Below are 25,309 nucleotides of genomic sequence, written 5' to 3'. Positions count from 1 at the left end.
CATGTGAACACTGAGACCTATAATATTAAGTGACCTTCCCAAGATCATACGGCAAATTTACAGTAAAAGGAAGACTGAAGCACAGAATTCTCGGTTCTTTCATTTTACCCTTGCTTTCTTTGTTTATGTATCTGTGTCAGGCAGGGCTGTATCAGGGCTTGAAATTCAAGAATGGTAAGTGAAAACAGAGACAATCTCTTTTCTAGTGGTCCTAGTCTATTATGGGAGCCAAACATTAATCAAATAATTACTTAAATTTTAAAAAGGTAGATTTTATAGAATGACAATGCAGACGCGTATATGCAATAAGGTCAAGAATGGAATAATTTTTTTCAGGCATATAAAAAGAAAAGAATGCATGCATGCATGGTGAAACAACTTGTTTTTTGACACAGGTTTACTTATAAGCACTACTGAAGTTACATCTCAGAGATAAGTCCTTTCAAGGAGCTGTTATTCTCCCAAGATGACATAGGTACAATGTTTTCAGTCATCCTATTGCATATATTCTCGACTACCAGTTCAGATTAAAATGGTTTGCTCTGCCTTTCCTATTATATCATGAACCCATTAGTGGTAGGTAATTGGATCTTGCCCATTATTTGATCTATGCATGTACCTGGATCATGTTTTTTATGTTCAGGCAGGAAGAAAAGAAAAAGCAAAGAGTAGGATAGGAAGAGGAGAAACCTGTTGAAGGCAGATACTTCTTGAGTTTCACAACACATTCCTTACCTTATCTAGCTCCACCACAGCTGTGAGGGGCAGCATTTTAAAATTCCCAGTATCTCATCTCAAAAGACTCAATGGAGACTTTTATGTTTTCTTCAATGTTAGACAACTGCTTGTCTAATGGCACAGGCACAGCCTGACAGTGTGTGAAAAGGGAAACTTACCCAACATCTCTAGAGGTAACCCATAACCAGTAAGCTACAGGAGTTATTGGATAATTGCCTCATATTCTGATCATCTAAAGAAGCATTTCTGTGGGGCATTCTACATGGTTTCATACAGGGTCAATTAATAGGATGTCCCATTTTCATGATGATAAACTGTTCAAGGATGCATTCTTTAATGACTTTTTTCCTTCAATTGATCAGTCTCTGTCTCTCTATTCCCTCATTCTTCTTTCTGAGATAACATTGGGAAAAAAAAATGCTTGCATCTAAGTCTATGTCTCAGGCACTGAGGAGGTAAGAGGAAGAAGGAAGCAACTGAGGTAAGGTTTCAAGGTGAGAAGAAAGAGTAACTAATATAAGATTGGGTAGAAAGTATGGCTAAGTCTAATGTTTAGAAAATAATTAGCATTTGGTGGATGCTAATAATATTAAAGAAAGCTGGTTCAATTGGATTGTTGAGGCACTGTAACATAAAAAAAAAGTATGGATTAAGATACAAGGATTTATGTATAATTTTGGTCTATTGGTAGTTCTCAATCTTGACTGAATCAAAATATTGTTGTTGTTTAGTCACTAAGTTGTGTCCAACACTTTTGCCACCCCACAGACTGTAGCCCTCAGGCTCCTCTGTCCATGAGATTCCCAGGCAAGAACACTGGAGTGGGTTGCCATTTCCTTCTCCAGGGGATTTTCCTGACTCAGGGATTGAACCCATGTCTCTTGCATTGCAGGTGAATTCTTTACTACTGAGTGATCTGGGAATCAAAATATTACAAAGGCTTAAAAGTTTCCAGTACCCCAAAACTTAAAATAAGAATTTATCCAAAGTTGGATATCTAGCACATAGATGTTAAAACAGGTGTAACAGAGTTAAAAACCACTTGAGCCTTATGACTATACAGTGAAAGTGAGAAATAGATTTAATGGACTAGGTCTAATAGACAGAGTGCCTGATGAACTATGGATGGAGGTTCATGACACTGTACAGGAGACGGGAATCAAGGCCATTCCCAAGAAAAAAAAAATGCAAAAAAGCAAAATGGCTGTCTGAAGAGACCTTACAAATAGCTGTAAAAAGAACAGAAGCAAAAAGCAAAGGAGAAAAGGAAAGATATTCCCATTTGAATGCAGAATTCCAAAGAATAGCAAGGAGAGATAAGAAAGCCTTCCTCATCGATCAATGCAAAGAAATAGAGGAAAACAATAGAATGGGAAAGACTAGAGATCTCTTCAAGACAATCGGAGATACCAAGGGAACATTTCATGCAAAGATGGGCTCAATAAAGGAAAGAAATGATAGGGACCTAACAGAAGCAGAAGATATTAAGAAGAGGTGGCAAGAATACACAGAAGAACTGTGAAAAAAAGATCTTCATGACACAGATAACCACAATGGTGTGATCACTCACCTAGAGCCAGACATCCTGGAATGTGAAGTCAAGCGGGCCTTAGAAAGCATCACTATGAATAAAGCTAGTGGAGGTGATAGAATTCCAGTTGAGCTATTTCAAATCCTGAAATATGACACTGTGAAAGTGCTGCACTCAATATGCCAGCAAATTTGGAAAACTCAGCAGTGGCCACAGGACTGGAAAAGGTCAGTTTTCATTCCAATCCCAAAGAAAGGCAATGCCAAAGAATAATCAAACTACTGCACAATTACACTCATCTCACACGCTATTAAAATGATGCTTAAAATTCTCCAAGCCAGGCTTAAGCAATACGTGAACCGTGAAATTCCAGATGTTCAAGATGGTTTTAGAAAAGGCAGAGGAATCAGAGATCAAATTGACAACATCCCCTGGATCATCGCAAAGCAAGAGAGTTCCAGAAAAACATCTATTTCTGCTTTATTGACTATACCAAAGCCTTTGACTATGTGAATCACAATAAACTGTGGAAAATTCTGAAAGAGATGGGAATACCAGACCACCTGTCCTGCCTCTTGAGAAATCGGTATGCAGATCAGGAAGCAACAGTTAGAACTGGACATGGAACAACAAACTGGTTCCAAATAGGAAAAGGAGTATGTCAAGGCTGTATATTGTCACCCTGCTTATTTGACTTATATGCAGAGTACATCATGAGAAACACTGGGCTGGAGGAAGCACAAGCTAGAATCAAGATTGCCAGGAGAAATATCAATAACCTCAGATATGCAGATGACACCACCCTTATGGCAGAAAGCCAAGAAGAACTAAAAAGCCTCTTGATGAAAGTGAAAGAGGAGAGTGAAAAAGTTGGCTTAAATCTCAACATTCAGAAAACTACGATCATGGCATCTGGTCTCAAATCTCCATGGCAAATAGATGGGGAAACGGTGGAAACAGTGGCTGAGTATTTTTCTGGGCTCCAAAATCACTGCAGATGGTGACTGCAGGCATGAAATTAAAAGACACTTACTCCTTGGAAGGAAAGTTTTGACCAACCTAGACAGCATATTAAAAAGAAGAAATATCACTTTGCCAACAAAGGTCTGTTTAGTCAAGGCTGTGGTTTTTCCAGTGGTCATATAGGGATCTGAGAGTTGGACTATAAAGAAAGCTGAGCACTGAAGAATTGATGCTTTTGAACTGTGGTGTTGGAGAAGACTCTTGAGAGTCCCTTGAACTGCAAGGAGAACCAACCAGTCCATCCTAAAGGAGATCAGCCCTGGGTGTTCATTGGAGGAACTGATGTTGAAGCTGAAACTCCAATACTTTGGCCACCTGATGCAAATAGCTGACTCATTGAAAAGACAGTGATGCTGGGAAAGATTGAGGGCAGGAGGAGAAGGGGACGACAGAGGATGAGATGGTTGGATGGCATACTGACACAATGGACATGAGTTTGAGTAAACTCTAGGAGTTGGTGATGGACAGAGAGGCCTGGCATGTTGCGGTTCATGGAGTTACAAACAGTCAGATACTACTGAGCGACTGAACTGAACTGAGCAGATGTTCTTAAACAAAAATGTTGCAGGTAGAAGTGTACTAGAGGTTGACAAATCAGCATCAAGAATAGATCTTGAAACCATATTAATCAGCAAAAAATATTCTTTTAAATGTTGTTAATGTAAATTTAAAATATATTCACACAATTTAATAAATATACATTAAAAATTTTAGAATCACTGTCAAAAGAAGGAGAGAGAGATGTGAGGAGAGAGAAGAAAGGGAAACTGATCAAACCAGATAGGGAGCTTGCAGAGATCAATAACAACTATGACTAACTCATCCTTTTTTATCAATGCTCCCTTCCCAAAAATATTTTTTGAAAACTGGAAAGGTATATTTATCATAGATAATGTTAGTTCTAGTATGTGTTTCTATGTGTACTTATACTTACACATGCATATTTAGAAGAGTGGGATTGAAAACCCAATGAATTACCCTGGCTAAATGACAATTGCAAATAATCAATAATCAGTACTGATTAAAACTTTTTATCTCCTGGCTATGTAAGGCAGTCACTTGTGCTGACCATTAGTCCATGTTCCCCTGTTAAATAAACTAATGGTAGCCAGAGCTGATGCAGAGCCAAGACTAAACAGAAAAGGCAATAAGATAAATTAAGTGACTGAAGTCCAGTTTTCATGCTAATACGCTGGGCAAATACCTGAGACTGTAATGATATAAGAGGATAGACACACTAGACTTTATTATTCTGCATGGGAGTTTCTAAGAGGAGACAGGCACTGTCGAGCATTTACAATTCAATCATATAATGCATATTCCTGTGTGCTTGAACGTAGTATCTACTCAAGGTTTACAATCCCTTTCTTCTTTACCCAAATTCAGGGAGTTAGAGTCTGTCAGGTTTGAGTGGGAATTTGTTCAGTACCTGACAACTTTCTTGACTTCCTATCTACTCTATGGATGGGCTTTCCCAGGTGGTGCTAGAGGTAAATAACCCTCCTGCCCATGCAGGAGACATAAGAGATATGGGTTAAATCCCTGGGTCGGGAAGATCCCCTGGAGGTGGGCATAAGCCCCCACTTCAGTATTCCCGCCTGCAGATCCCATGGACAGAGAAGCCTGGAGGACAACAGTCCATAGGGTTGCTAAGTCAGACATGACTGAAGCGACTTTACACGCATGCACTACTGTATGAATAATTTTGTAAAAACATAACATTTTTCCTGGTGAATATATTTCCTCAGATATATAATTGCTAAAGTGAAATCCTCATGAATGTCTCAGCTAGTTATAAGTAACCATAGAATGAAAAAAAAAATGATAAAAATGGCTATACATTTTCAGAAATAGCTTTTCCACACATGAAAATTGTATGTGTATACAGTTAAATAAGCAGATAATTCCTCTCAGTTCATTTGATTACTCTATTTTTTGGCTTTGGATAATAGTTTAGGTGTGGCATTTTCAAACAGAAAGGAATACATGAAGTTTAAATATTAGTTAATTTCTTTGGACCCACACAATTTCAATTTATAGTGCTGGAGATAGTCACATGCAGAACACATTCTTAAACTTATCATACCCAAATTTTAGAATATTTTCAATCACTTAAAAAAAAGTGGTTTCAGCCTAGGAAACTGCTAAAGATGGCAGGAGGGCAGGTCCTGGTGCTAGATGGCTGAGATCATCTCCTGAGCCACCGGCAGCCGTCGTGGTTCTTCCAGGTCAGTGAGAAGGCTGTGTTTGTGTGCTATGAGGGCATCAACATTTTGTCAGTGTCTACAGAAATAAGTTGAAGTATCTGGCCTTCCTCCACAAATAATGAACACCAACCCCTCTTGTGGACCCTACCACTTCTGAGTCCCAGCCGTGGGGGACATGCTGCTCTACACGACCAAGCAAGGCCAGGATGCCCTGGACCACCTCAAGATGTTTGCTGGGATCCCGCCACCCTATGACAAGAAAAAGCGAATGGTGGTTCCTGCTGCCCTCAAGGTTTTGTGTCTAAAGCCTACACAGAAGTGTGCCTACCTATGCCGCCCAGCTCATGAAGTTGGTTGGAAGTACCAGCTGGTAACAATCACCCTAGAGGAAAAGAGAAAGGAAAAGGCCATGATCCATCATCAGAAAAAGCAGCTTATGAGGCTGCGGAAGCAGGCCGAAAAGAATATAGAGAAGAAAACTGACAAATTCACAGAGGTCCTTAAGACCCACAGTTTCCTAGTCTGAGCCCAATAAAATTGACCATTTATTCCTCAAAAAAATAAAACAAAAAATGGATTTAGAGGAATGTCTGTTATTGTGCTTTCATACATTTGAAATTTTCTAGTATCCAGATCCTCAATTAAGATTCCAAACAATGATTTGGTACTTTTTCCAACCTCAGAACAGTATTGAGCACTAATATGAAATTACTGGGCATCAAATTTTAATAAATAAAAATAATAATTTCTACAAATGAAGCCATTTTTCTACCAATCAAATTTCTAAGAAATATTGATTATGGTTACATGCTACCTTTACCTTAAAGTTGCTCTAAAAATAACATACTTGATAGTTGCACTTTTGATTTAAACTAGACTGATATAATATATAATATATTAATAGCTCAATTAAGGAGGAATGGTTGTTTGGACATATTTTACTTCAAGTTTCATTCTGTTACTAGTTGCGTTGTGTGAGAGTCTACTGCACACACTATCCTCGTACCAAGACAAAGATCAGAACACTGTCAGTTTCTTAAGAACTCTGAAGCATACAAGTATAATACAGTATTAAAAATTGTGCATTCTAGTCCACAGAAAGTTACTTCTTCCTGCAGCAGCAGTAACACGGAGCAGGAGAAAAAGTGCCACTTCAGTTACAATTAAACCAGGTTTCCATGCGTAGCTTAACATTAAGCAGACCCATGTGTGGATTCTGCAAAGAAAGCAAAAAAGTGACTGTGAAATATGCTGATTTGACTGGAAAGTAGTTGGATCAATTTTCACGTGCACAACAGCTTGCTGTTGGTTAAGAATTTAGACTTGTAGCTCCTCCACAAGTACTTATCTTGTGGCTCATCTACCAGGGAAGAAATATCTCAGATTGTGAAATTTAGCCAGGCTCTGGTTCACAGAGGCTGCTTAACCTTCTTATGACTCAGAGTTCTCATCTGTGAAAAATGCCTCATGTGATGATCCTCAGAATTAAATAAGACAGACCTCAGAAAAACCTAGAAGAGAGCTCTTCATGTGAACCTTCAACAAATGTTAGCAATTATTTTTCAATACAGTATTTAAAATAAATAAGAGTCTAGAATTTGCAGATAAACTTGGAGTGCACTGGAGATAAGTTTGCAAATTTCTTCAGTGCCAAGCACATAGTAATAATAATAATTATAAATCTCCTCTATTACAATCTCCCTTTGATTTCAGTCCTTATATAGTACATGCTAACCCTGATAAAATAAAAAGAAACCTAAATTAATTTTGAGGTTGTTATACTGTAGTAAATGAGCAAAGAAGCTATATTTGTCCTAAACTGACAGTGATTACACCTATTTCTCTGAGTTTGTAAACTGATACCTAATATCTGCAGCTTAGTTTAGAATATACCATTATTAGATATTCCAGGATATGGGACTTACCTGGTGGTCTAGTGGTTAAGACTTTGTACTACCACTTCAAAGGGCAAGGGTTCCATTCCTGGTCAGAAACTAAGATCCCACATATCAGGTTGTATCCAAATTAAAAGGAAAAACAAAAAAACAAAAGCAAAACCAACAGTGCACAATAGTACATATTCCAGGATAGTTCCCTATTTAGATAGACAAATTAATACTGTGTTTTATTTTGAATATAAAAGCATTCAATTATTTAGGTAGGAAACATTTGACTAATGTCTGTGAGGGATGCCAAATAAATATATCAATTTTAGAAGCAACCGATTTTTATTTTGAAAGAATTCCTGTTACTATTTGAGCTGCCCTTTTGATAGAAACTCAATGTTATCTCTCGTATTAGTCATAGTTGCCTTAATATTTCATCTTATCTTTTTAAAGTACAAGATTCTAAATATATAGATCTTGACTTATTTATTCTTTATATATCCAGGGCCAGAATAAAGTATACCCAAGTACTCAGTACTTATTTGGTGAATGAAAGAATGAGAGCTAATGTCAGATACACCACGATGCCCCACCCAGCACTCTGCTCAGCACTTTACACTTTGTATATCAGAGAAAATGTTGGGAAATTAATGGATATCAGTATGTCAGAGAGATAACATAAGATGCTTTCATTAGAAACTGTGACACAATTTTTACTAAAGTGCTAACAAATATCACAGAATCAGTAACATGAAAATATGCTATGAAAAAAAAATATGACCTGTTAGACAGACTCTCAGTATTCTAATGAAATATACATTTATAATCTTGGCAAAGGGCAAAATGTCTTCATACAGGAGCCCTAGAGTATATAATCCAACTAGCGTGAAAATGCAGAGTTATATGGCAATATGTTGAAACAAATGTTATGACCAATCAGCTAAAGTTTGTAGTCAGTAGTAAAACTTATATAGAGCTGTCATACATTTATTAATATAAAGGAAGCTACTACACAGATATTTCCTGAATGAATTAACAAATTAAACAATAAATAATTGTTTCATGAATGCATAATTATTAGGTTATCTAGGTGAGTAACTAAGAGAGAATTCCAAAACCCCAAAGTACTCAGAAAAGTTTAGTTGCTTGTTTAAGCTCTTAAAAAAAAAAAATCAAGATTCATCGCCTGAATTTAAGGCTGAAGGTTCTTCTACCTGATACTCTTGAATCTTGTAAGAGTTGTTCATTGCCCAAGAGAACTTAGCATCATTGGCCATAAAACTATTTCCTTAGTGTTAAAATCTTACTAAGGTTTTGAATAATGGTATTGCTCTAGTAATCATGAAGCAACATTCTCCTTGGAGTCAGTCAGGTGTTTCCATTAGCAAAAATCAGTGGCAAGGCACTACTCCCCTGGAGTGGCATTTGCTGCAATCATTTTATGCTTTAACAATACAACTTGCATTTTATAACTTTATATTCCCCCACTCCCCACATTTTTTTCCTGACTTTGGAAATGTCTTTAAATTTATTGCCAAACAAAAATTATTCCAGTGAGAAATAGCTATTGTTAATTTTTTAAAAAAGCTAAAGAGAGAGGGGAAAGAGACCTTATACCTTATCATTTTTATTGCAGAATGAATAAAGGCATTTTCAAAGAACTTTAAAATGAAGAGATATGGAGTCTGGCTCAAGATAGTAGAGCAGAAAGACCGAGTTTATCTCCTTCAGTGGACACACCAAAACGACAACTCCATGTAGAACAGCTGTCTCTTGAGAGTGACCTGAAGATTAGCAGAACACATTCCCTAGAACGAAGGATATATGAATGAGAACGACATCGAGATGAATAGGAGAGGTGGAGATGTGCTCTAGTCAGACCCACACGCCCTGTGTGACAAACCCTAAGAAGGAGGCACAGCACACAGCAGCACAGCCGCTATGGAAAAGAGTAGGGAGGTGCTCAAATAATTAATAATGGTACGATCATATGGTCCAGAAATTTCAGTTATGGATATTTTCCCAAAGAAAACAAAAACAATAACCTGAAAAGATATATACAGCCCTATGTTATCACAACATCATTCACAATAGCCAAGATATTATAATAAAACAACCTAAGTGTCCATCAATAGATGAATTGATAAAGAAGATGTGGTATATTTATAATGGCATGTTACTCAACCATATAAAAGAGTGAAAGCTTGCCAACTGTAACAAGATGGATGGACCTAGTATTATGGGATTGGTATTATGCTAGGTGAAATTAGACAAAAAAGACAAAGGCTTCATGATTTCACTTTACATGCAAAGTCTAAAAAACAAAATAACAAACAAAGCAAAACAAAAACAGACTCATAGTTACAGAGATACAGTAAGGTTGGGTAAAATAGATGAAGGGGATTAAGATCAAGGTACAAGTTTCAAGTTATAACATAAGTCTTGGGGATATAATGTACAGCATAGAAAATAAATAATATTGTCACAACTTTGTATGATGATAGATGGTTACTAGAATTACCATGGTGGTAAATTTGTAATGTATATAAATGTTCAATCACCATGTAATACAGCTGAAACATATAATATTGTATGTCAACTGTACTTCAATAAAAAAAGAAAAAGGAAAAATGTAGAGATGTATAATATTTATGAGTTTTCAGAACTTGGATTAAGAAAATACTCCTTTTGTGCTAGAGAAGAGTAATTAAAACACAACTTTGAAAATTTCTCTTGCACTCTTCACCACTCTTAAAGAATTAAGGATATGTATCCATGCCAGGGCAGACTAAAAGCCTTATAAATCACAGGATACACAGTTTTTTTAGTCTTTTTCTCTATTTGTACATAAACTGAGTATGAGTGCATGCTAAGTCACTTCAGTCATGTCTGACTCTTTGTGACCCCCTGGACTGCAGCCTACCAGGTTCCTCTGTCCATGGGATTTTCCAGGCAAGTGTAGTGGAGTGGGTTGCCATGCCCTCCTCCAGGGGATCATCCCCACCCAGGGATCGAACCTGCATTTCTTAGATGAAACATGCGTTTCATCAGCAGGCATGTGGGTTCTTTACCACTAGTGCCACCTAGGAAAGTGAATATAAATCAGTATAAACTGAAGTTAGGAAAACACACAGATAATGATAAAGAGCATAATGAAACTGTTACCTCATAATCTTGACATTGGCTTACTTCCAGACGATCCCCAAAACTTTATCTAAGGGTTGTGGTTGCTTAAATTGTTTAATGAAATAATTTTATATAGATTTGGGAAATAAGTTGACTGCAAGGCAAGAATAATGTGTTAATTCACAACGTATTATAGTGCAAAGGCTAACTAATTTCCATATGACTGTCTCACTAATACTTATGATTAGTGTTCTGAATTTCACAAGTGTCACTAACCACACGCTTATCCATTCAGTATGTGATAATATCTCTGATCATTTTGCATAAATACACATGAATTAGCTTTGACTATGTAATTATAATAGGAATCACTCCAGTGTTCTTGCCTGGAGAATCCCAGGGACTGGGGAGCCTGGTGGGCAGCCGTCTATGGGGTCGCACAGAGTCAGACATGACTGAAGCGACTTAGCAGCAGCAGCAGTACCTACATTTATTCATTTTTCTGCCTTTGTTGCACATAATGGCTTCTATTTGATCCCTATATGAGTTCCTTATATAAGTAAATCTTCACCCATGGAGACAGGGCCTTTTAAGAGTCAAACTTACTAATGGCTAAAATGCCTCTGCCAATAAAAAAACTTATTCGAAGTTGATCTAAATCAATGAGTCAAGTCACTGTGACTTTTCTAAATGTCAATTTTATTTAGACTTGTAGAAAAAAATTAGAATGCATAACTTCAGCCACATAAAACTGGCAACAAGATCTGCTTTATTCATAACAACTGCCTTTTCTTTTTCCATAGCTCCTAATTTTTGTTTTGTATCTCCTAAACTACGCATCAAATATATTTATGCTATAGAATTCTGAAAGCTATTAAATAATAGCAGCTAATGTTTATGATTATGTGGTAAATTACAATTCTAAGAAGTTGTGCGTGCCCTTTTGAATCTCACAATAAGGCTGTGAGGTGGCTATCACAATTAACACTTTGTGCACATGAAGTAACTGGGGCTAAAGGAGGTTTAGTAAACCAGTAAATGATGGCACAATGATACAAAACCCTCATGTTTGGGTGGTGATATGATGAAGGACCTGCAAAATACAGTAACTAATAAATAAAACCTCAATATGTGAGTAGATGTTTGATTATATTCTTCTTGTTATATAAATGATATTTTCTAATTTACATAAATTCATCAGTTTATATCAATATGAAGTAAATATTAATGTCTAGTATTATTCAGAGGACTATATTTTACTCAACATGTATGTACACAATAAATTTTTTTTTGCTTTAATTAGCCTAGTATTGCCAGTGAAGGAGATGATAATCCCAAAACACTAAAAATAGTCACTAAGAAATAATTAGTAGAAAACTGATTCTGAAATTAAAAGCATCTGCTGAATAAATAATATAAATTACTCTGAATAGTTCAGGATAGAAAAGACTTTGATTTGGGGGTTAATGGGAGCCATAACATATTCAACTTTAAAAAATTTCTTTGGTGCTACTGAGACTCCTTGCTTTTGCAAAATGACATCTTATTTCAATGGATATAAGTTATTGAATAACTGTTTCTCTCGTATAAGAATTTTTTTTCACAAAGTATTTTTAGGAAATCTGAGTTAGGCATGAACAACTATGATGTCTGAAAAACAAAGAGCTGGTGGTATAGTGATGAGCAGCTGCCTTCCATAGAGTTGTTTTATAAGTGGATGGGCCATTATTAGATTTTTTTTAATGGAAAAGGAAAGGGAAAGTAGATACTATATCAACAAATCACTATATATTATATAAAATATATCTTATTATTTATATATACACATATATATGTCATGCTTCTTTTCCAACCTCAGAGCAGCACCAAAAGTTGCATTATATTAATTTTAACAATTAAAATATTTTTCATCCATTTAACAATTAAAATAAATAAAAAGATAGTGGATGATCATTTAAACCCAGGATACCAAATTCCATGCTCTTCCTAGATACCACAGAAAAGGTTTTCAATAGAAGTGCTATATTAAATGCTTCTTATGCTTCTTAAGTCACCACTGACTCTGACTATCTACAGCTATCCAGTAGATCAGGCTTTAATTGGATAATAATTAAAACAATTTATATTATCACCAATATTTTCAATGAATTTCTTGAGAAGTCTAATCACAGTAGTTGCATAAAGATGGAGGAGTTTTAGACATTCCCATCGAGCAAGCCTCATCTACATTAACTTTTATTCAGTCAGCATCTACTTTGCAATGACTGGCTATCTTCCTTCTTTCCCATTCCGAGATGTGGTATATTCATACAATGGAATATTGCTCAGCCATAAAAATGAATGAAATAATGCCATTTGCAGCAACATAGATGGACACAGATATTTTCATACTAAATGTAGTAAGTCAGACAGAGAAAGACAAATATTAAATGATATTGCTTAAATGTGGAAACTTAAAAAAAAGATACAAATGAAATTATATATAAAACAGAAATAGACCCACAAACACAGAAAACAAACATATGATTACCAAAGATGAAAGTGGAGGAGGAATAAATCAGAAGCTTGAGAGCAACATATAAAGAAGCATTTAATAAATCAGGAGTTTGGGAGTAACTGCTATATGGAAAATAGATAACCAAGAAGGACTTACTGCATAGCACAAACATGTATACTCAATATTTCATAATAACCTATAAGGGAAAAATCTGGAGAATAATTGATATGTATATATGTATAACTGAATAACTCTGCTGTACACCTAAAACTAACCCAACTTTGTACATCAACTATGCGTCAATAAAAAAGTATACTGCTTCAGAAGTTACGAAGTTGACCTCTTTGTGAAATGCAATTAAACAGATGTCCTCCGTTCTGACTTTCTTTAACTTCTCCATAGAATTTAACATTACTGACACCCTCTTCTTTGAAACTCTCATAGGCATTGCCCTGAAGATGGTCACCTTAAATTGGATTATTTATAATGTAAAGGCTATCTGATATGATTGTTTTAAAAATGCCATATCAATGGTGTTCTCGTCCCTTCTCTACTTCATTTGTTCTGACTTTGAAAAGCTAATTAACATCTTTCAGGCTTGGTTTTCTCTTTGGAAAATGTGAACAAAAGTGGTGCTTTGATTATAAGGTTGTTGCAAAGAATAAACAAAATACCAAATATTAAATGTTCTATACATAGACTGGCTTATTGTCTTTTGCATATAGTAACAATTTTTATTTTTATTTTTTTAGTAAAAAGGGATAGATTGAAAAAAAGAACTTTAAATCCCTTGACACTGAAATGGAATGAGATGGAAGGTAGGTAGCTAGGTTCTCTGTGAGGTAACATGTGAGGTAACAATGTCTGGTACATTATAGGCCCACAGAAATGTTATACATTTACACAAGAGATAAGATCTGAGGCACTCTTTCTGGACTTGTTGACTCTATATGAGTAGAGATGAGAGGTGTAGCATTTGGGTGGCAAATCACTGTTTTTATGGAGTCTCCTATATTCTGTTGAACATAAAGATTTAGTCTCAAAAAGCACTTCCACTTTAAGCCTCCAACTAAGTTTGATATAATGAGGTGTGATTTTTTAAAATATTATGTTCATATTTCATTCAACAATTTGTGTTGCAGCATGTTTGCTGTCAGTTTATTGTAATTTAAAGGTACAAGAAGACTTCTTTTATGAGTGAAAAGATTCATAATTCTTAACTGCTATTATCACAGCAAATCATTCTAAATGAAACCTGGAAATATTTATTGATACAAAATAGATATAATCATAAAGATTTTGTGATGTTATACTGAATAGATGCCTACTTGAGAATATTTACCTAGTCTGATTTATCTGTCCCATCTTTCTCATTCTATGTCACTGTCTTAACTCAAATGCTTATTGTTTCTCACTTACTGAATGGCAACTAACCCTCAATTCTTCTCATCATCTCCTATTTTCACCATGCATGACGTTACTTTTCCTTAAGCATAGTGCCAATCAATTCAGTCTTTGTGTTGAAAATATAACTTGTCTACTGTTTCAAATACTCCCTTTGCCATTCTAGACTTCACAAATTATAACCAACAGCTCTACTATCTCATCTTATTTTTTCACTGAACTCCAATACAGACTCTAATCTAGATCCATTTTGTCCAGTACAGTGGCCACTAGCCACACACGTGGTTATAAAGCATTTTGCACATGTCTCATCTGAGTTGAGATGTGGTATGATTACAAAGTATACACACCATTTTTGTAACTTGGTACAAAAATATTTAATATGTCTACATCATTTTACACTGATTACATGTTAAAGTGTTAATATTTTTAATCTATTGGGCTAGACAAAAATATCATTAACATTAATTTCACCTGTTTTTCATTTTTTGATGGGGCTACTGGAAATCTAAAATTGCTTATGCAGGCCATATTCCATTTAATTTGGACAGAGATTCTTCAGAGAAGAATGAATGTAAATCAGATATGTCATTTTTGTTCCTACTTTGAGTCTTATATAGTTTCTCTACGTATTGAATAAATATCTGTTAAGTGCCTACCAGTTGTCAGGCATGTTTCTCAAAACTGAAAATACTGACGTGATCAAGATTGAAAAGGTCTGCCTCTCTTAGACCTTAACTTTCATGGAATATAGGGAAAATAAAACAAGAAAACAAACACAATTTCAAAGTGTGATACATGGCAAAGTGTGAATGGATGATATACGTGAGATACTTACTACCTGGAGATTATGATTATTTTATAGTTTCACCAAAGAAATCTGTATGAACAGGTGACATTTGAATGGAGATGAGGAGAGTGGGAGAGTGCCAGTATCTTCATAGTTTGCATTCATAGGTAACAGGAAAACATCTGGTTTTTCATGTGTGTGTATACACCATCAAGTAAGGTTTTACTCCAAGACTGAGGCTCTGTGTTTGATATTACAAGAGGGGAAGTCTGATCTGGAAATTTATTCTATGTAACAAAAAAAGAACCGAGGTAATAAGAACTAACCTAAAAATGAAATTAGGTCTGCAGATCTTTAATAAACCATTCCCTGATTATCTTATATGTGGATGGAAATGTTAAGATTGCATTTTTTTATTCACCTGGAATTTAGCCAATTATTTTTCTTTTAAATCAGTTTACATCTGGGCAAAAGGTTAAATCTTGAAACATCTGTGAAGGCAGGTGTTCTGTTTCTGCTTTCCAAAGGATGCACAAATCAACAAAGGATCCAGACCAACAGATGGTGTAAATTATAAGAAATTCTAGAAGTAGCATGTGCAGGTAAAGTTGGTGTACTCACATCTGTAACAGGCGATCGCAGATATGCCCCTGAGTGACTTTTTCCATTACTCCGACAATTGTCAGATTCCTCTCAAGGGCAAATTCCAATGACACTGGTTTTTCATGACATGGAGAATTATTGCTGCCATCCAAAAAGGAACTCCTGTATTGAATTGTGGGACAGAACTTTCTGGGCAATTAGTTCTACTTTTCCCAAAGAATGAAAGGTGAGCCACAGAACATTTTGAAATATTATCACATTTTTAATATATTATGGAATTCATTCATGACACAAGGATTTGCTTTAAACTGTTTTGCTAATCTAAATGCATTCCTTTTATAAAATAAAAAATAATTATTATTCATGCTTTAGTGCAACTTACTAGTCATATTTTATTAGGATAAACATTTTAGAGTGTTACTAAAATCAACACACTTCATTAATATAGCAAATCTTAAGTGTCTCTGTGTGTCAGACTCTATGCTAGATGATAGAGATTCAATTTTATGAGAGGCATGCCCTTGAAGAAATAGAAAGAGGGGAGTCTACAGTATCAAAAGCATAACAAATTGATTATAACATGAAGCAGGAACATTCTTATAAAAATACCATGGGTAAAGTTTTATGGAAATATAGAGAGAACATTTATTCATTTTGCGTGGGACAGTCAGTGAAAACTTTATGAGGGAGGAGGTAACAAATGAGTTTACTCTGATAAATTAGTAAGAGTTTACTAAGAAAGACACATAAGGGCATCCCAAGACAGCACTGATAGATTGCTAGTTCTAAGATTGTTTAAAATCAAAACACAACAACAATGATGAATAAATCCACATGGGTTGTTTTGTGAGACTGCTAGACAAGTTGTTTGATGTATAGTGATAAGAAACTTGAATGAAAGAGCAAATGAGGCCAAATTGTTAAAGTTGGTTTAGTATTTACTGCAAGTTAGTGCTCCCTGGACACTTTTAGTAGCTATAGTCCTTTGGAACCTAGGGAAATATGGCATTCCTATTTACCTTCCACAAGGAAAACTGTGGAAGTTGTTCAGTCGTGTCCGACTCTTTGAGACCCCATGGACCGTAGCCCTCCAGGCTCCTCTGTCCATGGTATGTTCCACAGAAGAACACTGGAATAGGTTGCCATTCCCCTGTCCAGGGGATCAGTTGTAAGATATGCTATTAATTGCTCAATATGAATAATGGCATGAGGGTCATATGTTATGATGCCCAAATATTATTCAGTTAAGGATCATTTCACCAAGATTTGATAAATAGTGATATATTAGCCCCAGCCTTCTTCAAATTATGCACCCCTTTCTTTCCCTTAAAGTTTAAAGAACAAAACGAACAGAATATATTTTCAACTGTCCTTATCTAGGAACCAGGTGTCAGCCTCTGATTGTCTGAATTCTTTGTGAATCTGCTATGTAAATAAGTCAATGGTGGCCTCTGTGTGTTGGTCCCAGCCTACTTATTTCTTCACTGCAGATCGAGATCCATTAGTTCAAAAGCCTGCAGGTAAAAAACTCAAATTTTTACATATCAAATATTTAAAAACCAACCCAAATAAGCAAATTTTAAACTATTTAGAGTTTGCTTGTTTTGCGTCCCTCACCCAGCATTGTTAGCCACCAATAAGATAGTCTTGTAATTAGAGGACACCAAATCATTCCTACCCTTAGAGCTGTCTGGCACAGACTCCTTGCCTTGCAGCTGAGCAATATCATCTTGACATATAAATCCTATCTCCTGTTTCCCTCTCCTCCAGGAGTTCCATTATTGGTTCCCCATCCTGGCGTCCTCATCATAGGCTTCTTGATAGTCTTATGCTCTAAGGGACTTTCTTTCTCATTCTTTTGTATCCAAGCATCACTCAATAAAGCTTGCTACATTTTACTATCTCTTGCAGTCCTATCATTTTACTTGACCAGCCCCTAAATCCCTAGAATATCCTGCATAATCTAAGACTTTAACCCACCACGAGTACCATGAGTTCAGCATTGAACTTGGAAGAGCCCAAGTTCTTTCAGTGTTACTTCTCAGTAGAATGAGATTTTTATGAAAGGTCTGTGGAAGGTAACAGTGGTATTATAAGGGAACTGAGAAAGTAACAAAAGGGACAGTTTACTGCAAAATGTATCTAAGAATAGCTGCTGTTGTTGAATTTTGACATTTTCTTCCCCTTTTATTTATCTTTTAATATTAAGTATTTTATCATTAATATTGTCAAGCAGCACTATTATATACAGGTGTGTATAAACATTTGCTTGGTCAACAGTGAGTAAGAAGGACAGACTGGAGAAGGAGTTAGACCTTAAGGCTGACTGCATCTGTGGACATAAAGAAATGTGAAGAGGACTGTAGCTGCAACCAATAGAATAATAGTTCTGGGATCAAACCAGGATGAAACAGGCAAAAACTTTTTAACTTCCAAATCTTATTTACTGGCACAAGTCCTTCTGAGTCAATCCTAAAGGAAGGTCACCTCAGAAGAGTAATTTAATTCAATATCTTAAGTCTGGGATTGATCCTAGGCTAACAATCTAAAGAATATTTGATTTCTTTTAAACACTATCACAATAACATCTTACTATTGGCTCAGATAGTATATAATCCATCTGCAATGCAGCAGACCTGGGTTTGATCCTCTGGAGGAGGGCATGGCAATCCACTCCATATTCTTGCTTGGAAAATTGCATGGACAGGGGAGCCTGGCAGGTTACAATCCATGGGGTTTGTAACCCCCAAAGAGTCAGACACGACTGAGTGACTAAGCACAGCACAGCACACCTGGATGCCTGAAGAGTTTGAAGGAAGCTGTGAGTAACTGACAAATGGAATGAACCCAAGTGGGGCTTTCTAGCTTTCTCTACATGGATGCACTGAGCTGACAAATCCCAATGCTGCTGCTGCTGCTAAGTCACTTCAGTCGTGTCCAGCTCTGTGCGGCCCCACAGACAGCAGCCCACCAGGCTCCCCCGTCCCTGGGATTCTCCAGGCAAGAACACTGGAGTGGGTTGCCATTTCCTTCTCCAACGCGTTAAAGTGAAAAGTGAAAGTGACGTCGCTCAGTCGTGTCCGAATCTTAGCCACCCCATGGACTGTAGCCTACCAGGCTCCCCCATCCATGGGATTTTCCAGGCAAGAGTACTGGAGTGGGGTGCCATTGCCTTCTCCACAAATACAGGGGTCCAAATTAATTCAGTGTTTCTAAATCCCCAGCTGAGTTATGTATAGGGAAAACAAAGGCATTTTCCTTGACACAGGTGACTCTCAAAGGTCCTGATAAATCTACAAGGTTGATCGTCACTATTTTTTTTTTCTTTTGAACCCGTTGCATTTACATCACTAATCATTTTTACCAATGGGGATTTATTTCTTTCGCAAGATGGTTCACAGGTGACAGAGTTATATAATAACAGGATTCAAACTTTTTGGCCTTCTAAATTCAAACGCTGTTTTCAGAAGAAGCACAAGGTACAAATTCCTGCCAGTATCTTCCGTTACAGCAAGCCAAAGGGGCCTCTTGCTCCTGATTGCATAAATTGAAGAAATCCACCCAAAAGTTTAACATACAGTGGCCCAATTGGGGGAAAAAAAAAGCTTACATCAGTTTGGACTGTTTCCTTGACTCTTTCCCTGTCTGCACTTCTCTTTTTCTCTGGCTTCTTAGCTCTTGTCAATTCTTCCTCCATAAAATATAGCTAACCGTCTCTCCACATGTTGTTCTGGATGTCAATTTCCCTCTAATTGTGAGACAGTCCTCTGGCTGTTTTATATCCTGTTCTATGGTGAAAATCACTCTCTCAAGCCTTTAATAAAAGCAGATCTGTAACATAAAAAAGTAACATATACAAATAAATGGAAAGGAAGGGAACAAGGAAGAATAAAGGGAAGAGAAGAGGGAAGATGCCTAGAGGTATGCACATAATTTGAAAATATTGTGAGCAACTGAACCACTTTATTGATTTAGGGTTAGTTTATATATACATATATATATATATATATATATATATATATTTATAAAATATAAATGTTGATGTTTATATAGTCACAGGGGAGGTGGACAGAATCTGTACATTTTGTCTCACATGTGATTTAATGGACAATACTCCCTGTTGAATTGTAGTCAGTTACAGTATCCCCCTTTGCTGAGATGCTAGAGAATTCTGTTGGAATACTGGGATGAACAGGAAGGTGGCTTTGATATAAGCTGGGAAAGAAGGCTGCATTTTGATAATAATGGAACTGAAAGCTCTCTTGCTCCTTCTCAGAACATACAGACACACATGCATGTATGTGCATAAATATACCACAAACTCTTTACTTCCTCTAAGCAAACCCTCACTAGCAAGTCTAATATTTTTCGACTCATCTGTCATTAAGTATGGAAGATTAAGAAACTGAAGGATGCAAGTTTCTTTCCTGAGCTTTTAGAAAGGGCAGCCAGAGGATAGGGGATAAAGAAAGAGCCTCTCTAAGGATCACCCACCACATTTTAAACCTGAGTGAAGAGGCTCCAAAATGAACACGTGTCTGGTTAATAAAGTGGGGGTAGGCACTGGAGCTTGAAATTATGGGTCACTTTTGATTAAACATTGCTCACAGAAAATAGACCCTGGCTTTCAGTCATACAGTCTCTGCTATAATATGCAAGAATTTAAATGCCAGCACTTATTAACTCTACCCTGAGCAATAGCTGAGAACCACCTTGGGGATGATCCATTGAAAAAGAAAGACCTACAATTCTCCTCAAAAAATAATTAATGCTCAACCAGTGGACAAGATGGTTGAGAGAATTTATTTTAATATTTTCGTGTGTTTGGAAGAGATAGCACAGTTTAGTGGAAAGATCACCAAATTTAGAATTCAAATATGATCTAAACTCAATCATTTATTAGTTGTGATTTGGCACAATGAGTCAACCTCTCTGAGTCTCCACTTCCTCATTCTAAATTGTGGGCATTAAAACTCAAAGCTCCAAGGATTGCTGAGTATTAAATATGATAATTTATGTAAAAGAATAAGTCTCTTGCCTGGAATGCTTTCAATGCTAAGTACAACTTGTTCTTTGTAGTAATCTGAGCTTTCAATATGCAATAAGTACTCAGTAAATGGTAGCTATTATGATTATCTTTTTAGTTATTTATGACCACACTTGCTTTGTTAATTTTTTCAATACTGCTCTTCCCTATTCAGAAACAGGCAACAGGTTGAGGATAGTTTATAAATGTTATTATAAGGCCTCAGAATGAATTGCTTTTACTCTTGATTCATATTACTTTTTACATATTTTTATTGATTTTTATATTTAAATTCTTCTTTCAATATGTTTTAACCATAATCCTTGTTTATGAGACTGAAGACACCAGCATCTGGTAATAAGTTGCTTATTAAAAGGTGACATGACTTTTTTACTAGAGAATCAAAATCAATAAATCATATTTTTTGTCCTTAGCAGAGGATAAATGAACAAATCATCTACAAAAGCAGAATTTTGCCTCATTATGAAATTTATTTTTTCAGCAGTAAAATGGACTTTTTTTTTTTGAGCTTCCAAGTACATGTTAGAAAATTTTATTGATGTAAACCTAGAGCTGACAAGATATCTGATCAGGATATGGGGGTTAATGACTAACGCAGTATCTTCTGTAAATAACTGAGGGCTACTAGGCACAGGTAGAAAGTCCTGCCAGGAGCTGTCAAATTTATCTTTTAGGGCTGGGACCTAAAACAAACCCTGGTGTGGGATAGAGCATCATTGTCAAGGAGAGGGGGGCTGTTTTATATTCACTCTCTCTAGCACTTCAATTAGTCTAATCATTTATTCATAAGTTTTTGTTTTTTTTTTTTTTTGAGGTCTGCTCTGTTCCAGACATTATCTTAGGTGTTGTAGACAGAGGTCTTTGGTGACTTCCCTCATGGAGTTTACAAGTGTATGAAGAAACTGAATTATAAACTGCAGTAAGACCACTGGAAGGAAAAAGTGATGGGGAAATACTATGACACAGAGCGTACAGTAGGTGCTTAATGCATGTCTGTTTATTCAAGTAGCAGCAGGAATAGTAGTTACAGTTGCAGTCGTAGTGATTGGGTAGTAATGAAAGTGGACATATTAGCCGCTTTGGGTTACATAATACATGTGCTTCATCTGTATTTATAATTTAGCATTTTCAAACAACACTGTGAATTATCTCATCACTGATAACCAAAGCTCAGAGAGGAAAATTAGCTTCCCTAAAGTCACATATAATAAGCAGCAGACCTGGAATTCAAACACAGAAACCAGGGTCTCTAGGAAACAAACCATTGAACATTATCCTATATTGCACATTTCAAAAGGAATAAATCCAGAGTAGACCAAGGTATCAAAAACTATCCAAATGGTAAAATTAGAGATAAAAGTGGTAAAAATGCCCAGAAGCAGGCATCATGAAAGAGGACACTCTGGGTGACTGCTGATACATATCTTCCACAGCAAGTGCTTTCTCTCACTCCTCATACCTCCTTTCTTTTCTTTAAAACAGGGATTTGTTCTTATACTTACATACTTCTTCCAATTACACCTTGAATGCTCCTTTTTCAGAGACCACTATATCTGAAGTGCATACCTGCCAGCACTCATATCATATTCTTCACTTGCTTTAGTCTTGAAAGTATATAAAGGAATATGTGAACAGTCATATTCCTTTGTTCTTCAGTCCACTTCAGTTCAGTTAGTAAGTTGTGTCGGACTCTTTGCAATTGTGTCAGACTCTTTGCAATCCCATGGACTGCAGCATGCCAGGCTTCTCTGTCCATCACCAAATCCACAGAGCTTGCTCAAACTCATGTCCACTGAGTTGGTGATGCCATCCAACCATCTCATACACTCTTGTCCCTTCTCCTCCCACCTTCAATCTTTCCCAGCATCAGGGTATTTTCAAATGAGTAAGTTCTATGCATCAGGTGGCCAACGTATTGGAGTTTCAGCTTCAGCATCAGTCCTTCCAATGAATATTCAGGACCGATTTCCTTTAGGATGATTGGTTTGATTGCCAATCAAACCAAAGGACCCTCAAAGGACTCTCAAGAACCTTCTTCAACACCGCAGTTCAAAAGCATCAACTCTTTGGAGCTCAGCTTTTTTTATAGTCTAACTCTCACATCCATACAATGACTACTGGAAAAACCATAGCTTTGACTAGACGGACCTTTGTTGGAAAAGTAATGTCTGCTTTTTAATATGCAGTCTAGTTTGGTCATAATTCTTCTTCCAAGGAGCAAGAATCGTTTAATTTCATGGCTGCAGGTGCTATCTGCAGTGATTTTGGAGCCCAAGAAAACAAAGTCTGTCACTGCTTTCATTGCTTAATGCCATGATCTTTGTTTTCTGAATGTTGAATTTGAAGCCAGCTTTTTCACTCTCCTCTTTCACCTTCTTCAAGATTCCCTTTAGTTTCTCTTCGCTTTCTGCCATAAGGGTGGTGTCATCTGCATATTTGAGGTTATTGATATTTCACATAGCAATCTTGATTCCAGCTTGTGCTTCATGCAGCCCAGCAATTTGCATGATGCAATCTTCATGTAAGTTAAATAAGCAGGGTGACAATATACAGCCTTGATGTACTCCTTTCCCAATTTGGAACCAGTCCATTGTTCCACGTCTGGTTCTAACTGTTGCTTCTTGACCTGCATACAGATTTCTCAGGAGCCAGGGGAGGTGGTCTGGTATTCCCATCTCTTTAAGAATTTAAAAAAAAAAAAAAAAAAAGAGATTTTTTCACAGTTTCTTGTGATCCACACAGTCAAAGGCTTACCATTCAAATATTTAGAGTGACTGTATGTACTTTGACTGTGACCTTGTGGGTTGCCCATGATAGATTATCAGTCTTCACCCCTGTGTTGGTCAGGAAGTATTAAAGCATGCCAGGCATTTTAACCAACATCCTCTGTTTAATCACTCTTCATCATCTCAAGAGTAATGTAGATTTCAGGTAACTATGTCCTGATTACTATAACATAGTAAGAAGGATTCTGAGGCTCTTTCTATCCAGGCTCCAGGAAAAAGAAAACGTGATTAAATGGTGATGTATGCTATGGTCAAGATAAAAGGGATGGTGAGGGGGTGAACCACATACTTAATATCCCTATTTTTAACAGAGTTGTTCATGTGTTAATTATGAGATGGGCAACTCAGAGTTCTAACAAGTTATTTCTTTGCTTTCTTTGCTCTCTGTCCTACCTCACCCTACCAAACAATACATGTCCAATTACATCCTAGAACATTAAATCTCTAAACAATATAGGTTGAAAATCACTATTCTAGTTAAAATGACCTTATTTTATAGATGGAGGAACTATTTTATGAAAGTTAAACCACAACAACTATTTGCATGAAGAATGTACTCAAAACTAGGGTTGATGGATTGTTTGTAACAGATTATTTTGCAATGGCAAAGGATACTAGGTGAAAGAATGCTCATTTCAGTGGTTTTAAGAACAAAGCTTCTGACTAATGAAATATCTTACAATTTCTAATTGGATTGGATGTCCCTAGTCCATCTCAGGTGAATAATATCATTTAAATATTTTTGGTAATTTTCCTTCCTTTAACAGGCTTTTAGACTTAATGTTTCTGCCTTGCTTCAGGACAACATCTTTTAATTGCTCTAAATTATCAGTGATGTCTGTAGCATTTTCCACTGAACATGGATTGATTTCAATTAACTTTCCCACGCTTTTGCATAAAAGCAGTCTTTTTCAATTTGCCTAATTGGCTCACACAACCTCTTGGAGCTGAGGAATGACAGTTATTAAAAGGTCGAGGAGGACACAACCAAGGTTGTTTATTTCCTAATATCTCCATTTGGAATTTTCAGTTGCACTTGATCAAATAAGACAATTGGCTAAGAATGTGGGTTAGAGAATTGAAATAGTCTATCCCTCCAGTGGAGACCTTTGAATTCCCTAGGATTAAATTTTACCTGCATAGGAACAACCCAGTAAAATTTGTTTAAAGCCTGTTCAGACACCTCCATCACAATCAAAAGACTAGCTTTTTCCTTTTATCATCTCTTATGTATATGGTACAAGTGATAAACTCTCAATACCTGTGACCATGTACACTCCAGGTTGTGATTAGAAATATTCTGTTACTTTTATGCAAAATGATTCCATTGTGTGAGATATTTCAGGTAAGCAATCAGTGAAGAGCAACTGTGAAAATACAGGCAGTAATAAAAACAAGAGACCGAGAATCTTGGAGGTTACAGATATTGAGACAATAGAACTCAACGTGAGACAAGGGAGACGGTACAGAACCTAAAGAGAGAATGAAATATAGATAAAAGAAGTGAATGGAAAAAAGATGAAGGGAGCTAATATTTACTGGCATAGTTAATAAATCCAAGACAACCAACTTTAAAATACTAACAATCTAAGAAAATTAACTTAGATGACTAGTTAAAACATTGTTGTTGTTTAGTAGCTAAGTCGTGTCCAACTCGTTATGACCCTATGG

General features: G+C 36.3%; 1 pseudogene; it reads left to right on the top strand.

Moving 5' to 3' along the window:
- The first annotated feature begins 5,442 nt into the window (after positions 1-5,442).
- LOC122690721 lies at positions 5,443-6,066 on the top strand (annotated as a pseudogene).
- The last annotated feature ends 19,243 nt before the right edge of the window (positions 6,067-25,309 follow it).

Source organism: Cervus elaphus, chromosome 4 (genome assembly GCF_910594005.1).
Source record: "Cervus elaphus chromosome 4, mCerEla1.1, whole genome shotgun sequence".
In the NCBI taxonomy this organism is placed as follows: Eukaryota; Metazoa; Chordata; class Mammalia; order Artiodactyla; family Cervidae; genus Cervus; species Cervus elaphus.
The sequence above is the reverse complement of the archived record's forward strand: the minus strand, read 5'-3'. Positions and strand labels throughout refer to the sequence as shown.